General features: G+C 41.1%; 1 protein-coding gene across 17 annotated transcripts in view; it reads left to right on the top strand.

The window, feature by feature from the left end:
• Positions 1-12,906, top strand: part of PTPRK (protein tyrosine phosphatase receptor type K) — a 3,469,591-nt gene that overhangs the window by 1,686,488 nt on the left and 1,770,197 nt on the right. The window lies entirely within an intron of this gene.

The following is a 12,906-nucleotide window of genomic DNA, read 5'->3' as shown; positions in this document are numbered from 1 at the left end:
CACTTCTTATAAAGAGTATGGTATGTTATAATTCATAGTAAACAATACAATACACTTTCCTCCATCAGGAATTTTTTTATATATACATAAGATTTGTGTTTCTAATTGTAGTCATATATAATGTATTTCCACCTTCTTTTTTTTTCCTTATGTCACCTTTCAGTTTACCCTACTTTATTGCATACTGTTTTTACATCACAAAAAATCCTAGTTTTTGTTATGTAATGTGTTTGAGCACTTTTTCATATTTCTTATACCAAAATAAACAATCTGTCTCAGCCTCACTAATTCTTTTGAAAATTCCTTATTTTTGGATATTGTAAAGTATTATGGATGAGTTATCCCCAGTCAGTATGAATACTATGTTTTTGGTGCTGGTTACTGTCTACCAGGGTTAACCTTGGTCAGCAAAGATTTAAAATGTCATTTAGTCAGGCTTTCCCATCTTAAATCCCCCAACAGTTTGCCATGTAGGAAGGAAAAGCCAAGTGCCTTCTGAGGGTACCAGAGGTTACAGACGGACGTAATCTTACTTTTAAATAGTTTCCTATTGAATATACAATTTTCTATACATTTTTTAGTGGTATAAACTTCAAAGTAAAATCTTTTTCTGTGTGAACTCTTTGTAAAGCAGCAGAAAGTACAGCTGTGTGCTCTTACCATAAACGTAGATGTTCGAGTATGTTCACTGTTACAGTCATTACTGTAGGGTTCTTCCTGCTGGCAGCAGCCCTCGATCGGCCAGAGTCCCAAAGTCGGGTCCGACGTCGGCTGAAGTTGCTCCTTCCCTGACGTCAGTGCACCAGGGGTATAAAGACCTCAGCCGACGCCATTTTCCCCAGTTTTTCTTGCCCCAGATGTCAGGTGCCCAAAAATAAAGGCCAAAAGCTTAATCAAAAAGAATAAGCAAACATAAACCAGAACATTCCCAAATATCACCAGCAAAAATACCTCAGAGAAAAAAGAGGTGCCAAGGAGAGACAGACAGCACTCAAAGAACAACAAAAGAGGGGACAGTAGGGAGGGTAACCCAGACTGTAACAGTGAACATACTCGAACAACTACATTTATGGTAAGAATGCACAACTGTACTATGTTCTTCGTGGTTCACTGTGACAGTCATTACTGTAGGGTTGAATCCCAAAGCTAAGAAAGGGTGGCTGGAGAAGGAACAGAAGGGGCGGCTACAAAACCCTGCAGGACTGCAGAGGCAAAGCCTGCCCTAGATTTAGAATAGAGAAGGAGGTTGTAGTGCTTAGAAGGTATGCACAGAACTCCAAGTTGCAGCTTCTAAGATCTCCTTGGTAGGAACTCCACTGAGAAAAGCTGCCGAAGTGGCCGTAGCTCTGGTAGAATGTGTTCTGACATTAACAGGAACTGGTTTGCCATGCTGAGAGTAACAAAACTTAGAAATAGTTTGCTTAGTGATTGCTCTCCCCTGTGAAGTAGAAGCATAAGCTACAAACAATTGGTCAAATTTCCTGAAAATGTTGGTCCTGTCCAGGTAAAAACGAAGCTGCCTGTGTATATCTAAAGAATGCAAAATTCTTTCCTCTTCACTTTGAGGATTAGGATAAAAGGTAGGTAAGTGAATAATCTGATTCAAGGCTACTTTCGAAACCACCTTAGGCATAAAGGTGGGATTAGTCCTCAGGGACACCCTGTCCTGATGAAAAACAATAAAGGGTTCCACAGCCATGAGTGCTTGTAATTCCGAAACTTTTCTGGCAGAGGTTATAGCTAAAAGAAAAGCAGTTTTCCATGATAAAAACTTTAAATCTGTGGAAGCTGCAGGTTCAAAACGAGACAAAGTTAACTTTTCCAAAACAAAGTTGAGATCCCAAGTGGGAACTGGTGCTCTTAAAGGGGGCCTTATATTCTTTGCCCCTCTGAGATATTGTTTAAGTAACAGATGAGAAAAGATTGGGGGATCCGTATTGTAATGTGCAGAAATAGCAGAAGCATGAATTTTGATAAATGAAAAAGATAGGCCCTTATGCAACATCTCTGTTAGGTATTGTAAAATCAGAGGAATGTTTGGAACTGCAGAATCAAAACCCTGGGCCTGATTCCTGGAGCAAAATCTTTTCCATTTACCTGCATAAGATTTCCTGGTGCTGGGCCTTCTAGCTTCAAGGATTACATCCAGTACCTGTTTGGTAAGGTTAGAGCTGTTTTAAAGACCCTGGATCCGCCAGGTTGCAAGATTGAGTCTTGACATGGCTGTGCAGGATCTGGCCATCTTGTTGAGACAGTAGATGTGGAATTTGTGGCAAAATCCAGGGTTGGACCCTGAGCCAGGTTCATCAGGGTGGAATACCAGAATTGCCGAGGCCATTTGGGAGCCAGTAAAATCATCTGCGGTCTGTCCTGTTTGATCTTCAGAAGTACCCGTGGTAGAAGAGGCAAAGGAAGAAAAGCATATACTGAGAGGTGTTTCCAACTGAATGAAAGGGCATCCACTTTCCATGCTAGTTTGTGGTAGGTCCTCGTGCAGAATGTTTGAAGTTGATGGTTTTGGGGAGATGCAAAAAGATCTATGTCCGGGCACCCCCACACCTCTGTTATCATCCTGAATATCCGAACATCCAACATCCATTTGTGTGGATCTGAAAGGTTTCTGCTTAGACCATCTACCAGAGTGTTGCCCTCTCCTGGCAGGAATTGAGCTTGTAAGTCCACCTTGCTGGTCAGTGCTGTGTTCCACAGAGTCATGGCCAATCTGCACAGGGGGTTAGAGTGAGAGCCTCCCTGCTTGTTTATGTACCACATCACTGTAGTGTTGTCCCGTCTTTATCAGTAATTGCCCTGGTAGAATAAGATCTTTGAAGGCTGTCAGGGCATTCTGTACAGCTAGCATCTCCTTCAAATTTATGTGCAGATGTATTTGGTCCTCTGTCCAGGCACCCTAAAGACATCTCCCTTGCATGTGGGCTCCCCATGCACAGTCTGATGCATCCGTCGTTATGACTTGATTGGCTGGAATGGGACAGAAAAGCCTCCCCCTGTTCTGGAGACAGGCCTCGGCCCACCAAAGAAACTCCTGCCGGAGACCAGGCAAAATTGTGATCACTGTTTCCAAGCTGTGGCAATGCTGAGACCATACACTCTTTGAGGTACCACTGTATCTTACTCATATGCAGTCTTGCATATGGTATTAACAGAATGCAGGATGCCATGTAACCCAAAGCCTGCAGAATTTTTCTTGCAGTTAGCTGACTCATTAAAGCCAGGTTTTTGAAAGAAGAAGCCAGTTGCACTTTTTTGTCTGGTGTCAAGTAAGCCATCTGGGTTGTAGTGCTCAGAAGAGCACCCAGGAAAGTAATCTGTTGCGTGGGTACCAGATTTGATTTCTTTAGGTTCACCGTGAACCCTAGGCACCAGAGAAGATGCTGCACAAATGCCAGATGCTGAAATAAAGTCCCCTTGTTGTCCGCTTGAATGAGACAATCATCCAGATAAGGGTATATTTGAATTCCCTTCTGTCTGCAAAACGCCATTACTGGTGCCAGGCACTTTGTAAAGACCCTGGGTACAGTAGATAAGCCAAAGGGCAGCACAGAGAACTGGTAATGCTTCGGGCCCGCTTTGAATTTCATGTACCTTCTGCACTCTTGCCTTATGGGAATATGCAGGTAAGCCTCCTTCAAGTCCAAAGTCACCATCCAAGCGTTCTTGCTCAGCATAGGCAGCAGCTGCTGCAGTGTGAGCATCTTGAATTTTGGTATTTCTAGGAAGGTGTTTAATACGGAAAGGTCCAGGATTGGCCTCCATGTGTTTTCCTTCCTGGGAACCAGGAAAAGTCTTGAATAAAACCCTTGCCCCATTTCTGAATTTGGTACCAATCCTATGGCCCTCATATCCATGAGGGACTGAACTTGCTGTTGTGCCTCTGCCCATTGATGCTTTGGCAGATCTGGCCATCTGTTTGATTTTGGCAAGGTATGAAATGAAACTTGTAACCCCTTGAAACTATGTCTAGAACCCATTTGTATTGGGTTATGTGGCTCCAATTGTGAGAAAAAAAGAGAGATTTTTCCTCCCAAAGGCGCATCCAGGAGGGGAGCCCCTGGAGCTAGTAAGGGAGAGTCATAATGATGGTTTCCTGTAAGGTTGTGACCTATCTTCTCCTCCCTTGGGAGAGGGGGCACTCCACTGCTTATTTCTGAAAGGGGGCTGTGCCTGTCCTCTACCTCTGGAACACCTATATCTGCCTCTCTGAGGTCTGTCCGAGCTCGGAAAGGACCAAGGTTTAGCTGGCCAGTTCCTGCTAAATCTAGGGGATTGTACCTGTAGAAAATCCTTAACCGTCTGCATAGATTTGGCTTTGTCTTCCATTTTCTTCAATACCTCCTCAGCTTTGGCCCCAAATAAAAACATTGTGCTGCAAAGGGGCATCTAAAAGTTTTGCCTTAACCTGCTCTGGCAAACTTTGCTACTTTAACCAAGCATGCCTTCTAATAACTGCTCCAGTTGCTGCAGCCCTGCAAGAAGCCTCCAAAGAATCAAAACCACAGTGCAGGGTATGTTTTACCCACCTGCTCAGTACCATGCAATAAATCCTGTAATTCCTTATTTTCTGTACCACCATTTGTGAGAATCTGGAACCCTATAATACCTATCCAGTTTGACAAGAGCAGGAGGAAAAGAATCGGGAGAGAGAGATGCCTCTGTAAAAACATCATCCACAATGGCCAATACAGGGGGAATAGCCAGGGGCCTATGCTGTGGGAGCATTAGAAAATACCTAAGCCTTTTCTTGGATTCAGAGTATTCCTGCCCTTCCCAGTGGAAATGCTCTCTCATGTCATGCAAAGATCCCCCAAATGAATAATCCTCAGGAGGAGAGGCTGAAGGAAGGGATTCTTCAGCATCAGAATCCTCATAAGGAGGGAAGGAATAATCCTGCTCAGAGGAAGAAGCAGAAGAAATAGAAACTTGATCTGAGGAATCATAATCTGGCACTAGCCTAGGTCTCTTGTCAGGAGGGCGATGGGAACCCCTGATCATAGTTAACAGGTCTTCAGCCATTTTAAGCATCTGTCTTTGAGGTCTAGGACCCTGATCAGAAGGTGCCTGTGCATGCTGCTTTGTCTTTGTTGGAGCTTTAGTCTTTGTCTTTGACTGCAAAACTGGAGCCATCTTTACATGAAGTTGTGTAGGCCTAAAAACTCCCTCAGAAGCCGGTGCCTGCACAGCTGCTCCGGACCCATCTGAGGGAGTATTATCCGGAGGTCCAAACCCTGGAAATTCCGAAGGCCCTATCGGCTCCTTGCGGGAGTCGGTACAGGCAACCAGTTCAAAAGTGGTGGACGACAGGGGCTGCGAAAGCACCTCACTGATGTCCGACAAACCGGCTCTGGTTGAATAATGTCGTCCCCTTTGGACCTCGGAGGCCTGTCTTTATCCTTGCACCTCCTATACACTCCGGTAGCCGGATAAGAATCCGATGACATATTGTAATTAAATCTTTCTCCAAAATAATGGAAGGCAAAATCGTACCTACGCCTAATAGTGCGTTGATTAAATCTAGCACAAAACCTACAATTAGCTACGTCGTGGTCAGGGCCTAGGCAAGGTATACAGTAAAAGTGAAAACCCTTATGAGGTATTTGCTTCCCACAAGAAATACAGTTATTAACTTTTTCTGACATCAGACTGGAGCAAGAAAAAGGTTTCCCCAACGGGGTACTTAAGTCTTTGATACAAAAGTCACCAAAAGTAAACAGGAGTTGGCCGACCGGCACTTGTGAACTGCTTTGCTACGGGCACCGCATGGCAAGAAAGACTGGGGAAAATGTCGTCGGCTGAGGTCTTTATACCCCTGGCGCACTGACGTCAGGGAAAGAGTGACTTCAGCCGACGTCGGACCCGACTTTGGGACTCTGGCCAATCGAGGACTGCTGCCAGCAGGAAGAACCCTACAGTAATGACTGTAACAGTGAACCACGATGAATATCTGCTTAATCCCAAGAGTTTAGCCATTCAGTGGTTGCTTCTATTACTTGATTAGTCATTCGAGATGTTATGTACTTTTGACAGTACAAGTAGATTCATTTTCTAGTTTCATTGTTACATACATGCAGTGGTAATTTGGCATTCCTTCACAGCCTTTCCTGTTGTAAAGTCTGTTTATATTGCTTTTTCAAACACTCAGCAAGCAAAGGAGGGGCAAGCATTCCACTGAGTCCCGTAAAATAAACACTGATACAGCGTCAGTAGATTGTTCCTCAGAGCTGAGTTTTGTCACCTCCAAGAAGGCTGTGCCTAATGAACGAACAAAAGAGCTAAAGAGTATTTAATTAGACAATTTAATTTTCTGATTGAACTTGTTTTAGGAGGAGATTTTTCAAGGAACACGCAGCTAGAATTTTTGGATAAATTAAGGACTTGTTTCCACAAGAAAATATTAACTTGTGGATCAGATGCTGACTGCAAAACACAGTTATATAGTTGATAGTCTAAACAAGTTTATGCACTTGAAATCAGATTTGTAGACGTATGTAACAGGAATGAGAGATAAAAAGGACAAATTTTAGAAGTGTACGTAATGTCAAATAAAATAAGCAGTATGTATCTGTGCTTATTTATAGCTATCTAGCTGTAGTTATTAGTTTATAATTGCAAGAACCCATATAAAGACAAGTGGATTATATCAATAATGGGCAAACACCCAAGTATGTAGAGGAGATGGTACTAATAGGAGCTAAGTCTAGTTAATGACCACTGCATTCTCATACATGGGCACAGGACCAATACATAAAATGCCACTATTAACACTGAGGCGCTATGAAGTGTACAAGTATAAATGCACTCTTCTGGTTTTAGAAATTTAGAAAATATTAGTCATACTGCTCAAATGTTGCCTTTTTTGAAGGGACTTGCTTATGTGTTACAGGATGTGCAGTTTCTTTAAACTCGTAATATTGCTATAGTGAGTCCAAATTATAGCTGTAGTTAGAAAGCTAATTTTACAGGCATGCTTTCTGAAAAATAGTACAATGGTGTTATTCAAGCCAGCTTTTGTTTTATTAATAATCTGGTTTTGTACTAAAATATTACTGGCAGTACCTGCATAATAAAAGCCTGCGTTTTCATTCTTCTATTACGTTGGTGCTGTCCCAAAGTAGGAGAGACATTTTCTTTAAATCCTACTTATTCTAGTCTCCTAGGTGATTTAGGCAGTCATCAGAAAACAGGAACGTTGAGATCATGGATTGCTCATGGACAATACAGATCCTGTTTTATGCAGATGTAGTTCAGTGTCGAAGGTTTAGTTTAGGAAGAATTATTGAAATTGTGTGTGGCTTCTCAGCCCTGTGATGTGCTGTGATGTGCTCTGCATCGTTTCCCACATATAGATATAACACGCAGATGTAGTATTGTATAATCTTGTATGGTAAAGTAAGTGTCATTGCACTAGGAGAGAGAGAGGGTTGAAGAGTGTATGTACAAGCATGTATGTTCATTGTGGTTAGTGATCTGAGAGATTTTCATTCAAGAGTTCATCCTTTATTTCGTGGCAGATGGCTGAGAAATGTGATGTTTTGCCAAAACACCTTGCTAACACAGAACTAAGGGGCAAGAAATGACATGTGTTTGGGTTGTAGTTGAAGCATAACCCAGATAAGAATAAAAAAAAAAAACTGTGGTATAAAATAGTCTAAATATGAGTGACTGCCTTTATTAGATCTTGTTTTTACAGTGATAAGGGCAGCAGCTGGAAACAGTTGTGATGTGCAAGCGTGTAGGCAAGAATCGCAGGTTTATAAAATGCCAAAGGCTATCTTGTTCTGAGAATAAGGGACCATTTTATGTTTGTATCAAATTGAAAATGATTTTTACATGTGCTTAGTTTTGAATTTGTAAATGTCATGGCATTTCACTGTAAGTGCAAATTGATCTTTTATATCGCCATTCTCATAAGAAACAAACTTTTCCTATTAACAACCCAAAATGATTATGGTTTTGTTTTATTTTATTTCTAATTACCAGTTGTCACAGCTTAAGTATTTGTTTTACTGCTGTTGTCTTCCTACAGATAATTTTGTTAAAGTGAATTGCTTCATCTTCTATGCTAGATGTATTTCTAAATGCTACCTTATTCAGTTAGGTACACCAAATCTAAGTCGAGAAGTGCTTGTTTAATCTTTTCTTCCACTTTAGTCTTTCTCAAAAACACTGCCTTCAAAGCCTGCCATAGTTCATTTTCTTAACATTTGTATTGCATGCTTTGTTATACCATATTGGGTTCCTTGCTCCTTTTGAGGAGGGGGTTACTTAATCTTTATTGAGGATTATGGCGTCTTCATTTTTTTTTTTAGGTTTATTCCTTTGCACCTCTGAATGGGTGCAGAGAACTCCTTTGGCCATCATGCTAATCACCAGGCTGGCCCATTTATGTATGTATTTTTCTGGAAGAATGCATACTGCCTAAGATTTTCCAGTATGCATGTTTGGGAAACCTGTGGTCATCGCTGAATCTTTTTTTTGAAGGTTCTGGGTCCTGTCCTGTACAAAATAATCATAACCTGCATGTAATCAGTTGTCTCTCTTCTTCTTATGAAAGGTGCCATAGTAACACAGATTGTCATGAAAGTCAGACTGAGCCCTAACAGTTTGTATAGTTACTGTCCTATCTACAATCTTCAGATATTGATAAGGTGTTTAAGGAAGGTGATGTGTATGCAGCTTGACACCATTCTCCAGAAATACATTTTCTGATATTCCTTTCACCTGCAGTGGCGTTCACTATTGTTTTCAGTGATGTATTCATTGTACAAGATCAGATGTATTATTCAGTTGTGACACACTATTTTTGATATAGTTGACTACTCTACTATAAACTCTACTCCATTACTTGTCTGCTAACCCTAACTCTGCCACTTCCCCTTATCCAGCCCTACACATTAGATTACCAAGCATCTTTTCCCCTAACAGTACCCTGAAACAAGGCACATTTCACACACAACCCCAATAAAAGTAAATTAATGCTCATTTTCAGTAACATATCACCTGACCTAACATCCTCCTTCCTCATCCACTCAACAAATAACATCAACATTGAACCTATCTCTCAAAGTAAACTGTTTGGAGTTACCATTAACAATAGCCTGAGGTTCAAGAAACACTTGGCTCTAGTCATAAAAAAGACCCATATAAAGCTTGGCTCTCTCTAGAGAGTTCAATCATATCTCGCCAGGAGCCACCAGCTATCTGCCCTTTTGTACATCTCACCCATCTTCTCCAACCTTAAGAAAACTGACCTAGCTCAACTAGAAGCCTTCTATAACAAAGTTGCCAGATTTGCCACAAACTCGCCACATAGATCACACCATTGTGCAGCTCTTCAACTAAACTGCCTAGAACTACCCAACCTCCTATCCCTCAATCAGTTCACAGCCGCCCATACCATAATATACCAGCCATAAAAGTGTGCGCCACTTAAAAATCTACTAGAACCCTATGCCAGTAACAAAACTCTAAGGTCATCAGATAAATTACTAATAAAAGTCACAAAAATCTAACAACACTTTTAGTGATTCTCTTTAATCATACATCAAGGGACTGGAATGGCATCCCTTAAGTTATCTGAAATACCACCAACCCATCCAAGTTTAAACAACTTCTCAGTTCACAGTTCACTGACAACTGGCTCTGCTCATGCACAAACACCAGGCTGAGGCACCGTATCTTCGGTTTCACTCTTCCCTCACTCTCAACCGCTTTCTCCCCTTCATTCTTTCTCCCATTTCAACTCATCACCATATTTCTCCTAACCTCTTCCCGCTTTCTTTAACTCTCACACTCCTATGTAAACACTTTTCACCCCCTATTCACTCGTTCACTCATTCTCCCACTTTCATGTCTGTAACTGCTCCAAATGTTATCCATAATCTGTTAGGCACCAAAACTTCTATTTTTTTTGTCCACTGTGAAATGCTTTCTTCTCCAAATTCGAAGAAGATGTATGTATTTGTTTTTTTTTCCTGTTCATATTGCATTCTGTTTATTCTGCACACGTTTTTTCTGGCTTTTCTTGCACCATGTTATCCTATAGAGAATTTATTGTTTCTACTCTGTAACTAAGATGACACTGTATTTATTGTGCAACTAATGTGTAACAAAAAAAAATTTGTACTATGGAGCTTCTCTGTCCAGGCCTCCACTGAAAAAGGGCTACCAGCCCAGTCAGATACCCTGGTAAACAAATGTAAAATAAAAAAATAAAACAGTATCCAGGCATACCATAACATGTATCCCTGCCATAACCCTTACTTTATCCTTAACCTGTGTTACACTGTGCCTGTGTTCCAGTTTTTTTTTGTTCCCTAACCTGTGAACACTCACACATACACACTGTGCTCTAGTGTAGGAACATGAGATGATCTAAAAGGTTTGGCATTAGTGCTCACTCTTTGTGTACCACGTTTCACATTTCTGACAGCCAGCCACAACCACATAGAAAGCAACATTCGATGCTGCACGATTCATTTCTTCCTGTTCTCTGCTAGCAGTGCATTTGACCAGTTCTGATGCCAGAAACTGCATTTGTCAACCTGTGCACTCAAACTATATGCAACTGATTTATACACACACATGCAGATGTTTCCTCAGATGGACTTGATCGTATGCCTCCTTACAATACTGCACTGACTGTTCCTCAAGACTGAATAGAATAGTGGGCATATTTATGTATAATATGATTGGTATATTTTTGTATTAAGTTTACTTAATACAAAAATAAACAAAGTAGTATGCTATAAAAATCAGTGATTAAAATAAATCTTGACTGAAAAGGTCACATGCTATAGGTTTAGAGGAGAAATATTTCATGGCTTTGTTTGGAGTGATATTACTACTCAACCCACTATGTACTTAAGTGTGGCAGTTCAGTTGATGCCACTGTGCTAGGACTTTTCACCTAAATTAGTTGCCAGTGCGCCAAGGTATGTCTTTGTCACAGGTTTCCTACGTAAGTATCTAGTGCTTTGTACAGATTTGCAATGGATAGAAAATTGACCTTACAGCTTACAAATAATTGATGATTTTCTGTTAGAGTTAGTATGCAACTCTTTTTTGCTTCCTTGTATCTTGGCAGTTCACAAATGAAGTATAATTCTCCCTTAAAACATTACTTCACAGGTACCAGCTCTGACATGTGATTCTTTGAGTAACCTGCTCCTTTCATGCCCTAGTTTAATTTCCACAATTGTGTTTCTAGACAATCCCACTTTGTCATTGGTACTTGCTTCTTTGAGTTAAGTAGACTGGACCCATGGAACCATTTCCATCTTCAATATTTTTAAATTTCACTGTCCTCATTTCTTTAGGAACAGCTAAGCTGTCTGACTTTGGCTTATTTTGTAAGGCTGTGTGAACCCCCTGCAGTGACAGACCCTGTGAAGTGAACAGCAGTTGACTGCAGTGTAGCATGTATGAATTCCACTCCCCTTTCAGCTTGTGATTCACACTGTAATACTACCCTAACCAAATTGTTTTGTTTCTGTGAATCTTCTCCAGTGCCACACCCTGTGAAGTCAGGGGTAGATGACAACATTGTAGGGTGCATGTAAAACATTGCCCCTCCATTTAGTTTCTGCTCCTCAATATGATACTGCCTGACTAAATTGTTTACATAGTGTTGCTTTTCAGTGAGTGGATGACAAGTTAAGTTGTGTGATCTGTGTTGAGGAATGCATTTAGGATAGCCAGTGTTAGCTGTTCCAAGACTTTCTTCCCTTCTCACTCCTGGATCACTGTTGCAACCCTCCCCCCATCTCATTACCTCAGCACCCATCCAATAATCCCAAGCAAAACACCAACTCCATCACCCCTCTATTCTCTCACAATAGTACACCCTTCCAGTTCTCCATTCATCTCCAAACTCACACTTTCTGCTTTTCTTGACAATTTATTTCTCATACCTAAACATTATAACAAATTAAATCTAAATTTCTTGCAAAGTTCACTCCATCAGTAATCTTCATTCTCCTTATAGTCAACACTAGATTCAATACTGGCCCCATCTTTATCTTCAGCCATTCTAATTACATCCACCCAAACTCTTGTCATGTTTCTTGTTTTATGCAAGCACTGCCAAAAACAAGTTGTACCCTCTTATGTTCCAGACCTCATAGCCATTACTGAATCTTGGCTTAAAATGGATAACCTCGAATCTCTCTCAGTTTTTCCCAGGTTACAATTAGATTTTTGATGCCAGATGAGGGAATAGAACGGGAGTGGAGTCTTACTGATCAAAGTCTCATTTTAACCCTTTAGCTATCTCTGAAGCCAACTGTAATTTCAGAAGGTCACCCCATCTGACTCCTAATCAAGATTCCCTCAAGTAAAAATGAACCACTACTTAGCCATAGCCTTTTTTCCATTTCCTCCTTCACTTACCAAGCTCAAACTGCTGATGTGAGATATAATTTATACTCTTACAAAGTTCAAGAATCTGATCATTCTGATGTAGAGAGAAAGCCCTTAATTTGCCTCAGATGACCTGCGTTTGACTACCAGTTTAGGGACTGTAGTAACTGTACTGTCAGGGGAAATGAGTGATTGTTTGCCAGCTAGCACATCCTGTTACAGGGAGGTTGGAAGTGCATGGAAGTGAGCATGTATCTCTGTAGGCAGCAGTTTTGGTGCTTGCAATCCTGTCATGGTACAAGGGAGTTAGGGCATTCAGTGGCAACAGTATGATACTGTACCAGCATCCTTGATGTCCTCATTGGCCCCAGAAGTGGATCAGATTGAGCTCAAGGAAAGCTAAGGTAGGGTCTGGTAGACTCAGTAAACAAGCAGAGAAGCTTGTGGCAGCTGATGGTCTGCTGTTATGGGGTAGAACAGGGGGGAAAAATCAAATCACTCCTGGAGGTTTCATTCTTAATTTCATTGGCT

This window comes from Protopterus annectens, chromosome 1.part0 (genome assembly GCF_019279795.1).
Source record: "Protopterus annectens isolate FY-2018-M chromosome 1.part0, PAN1.0, whole genome shotgun sequence".
In the NCBI taxonomy this organism is placed as follows: domain Eukaryota; kingdom Metazoa; phylum Chordata; order Ceratodontiformes; family Protopteridae; genus Protopterus; species Protopterus annectens.
This window is presented reverse-complemented; position numbering and strand designations above follow the sequence as displayed.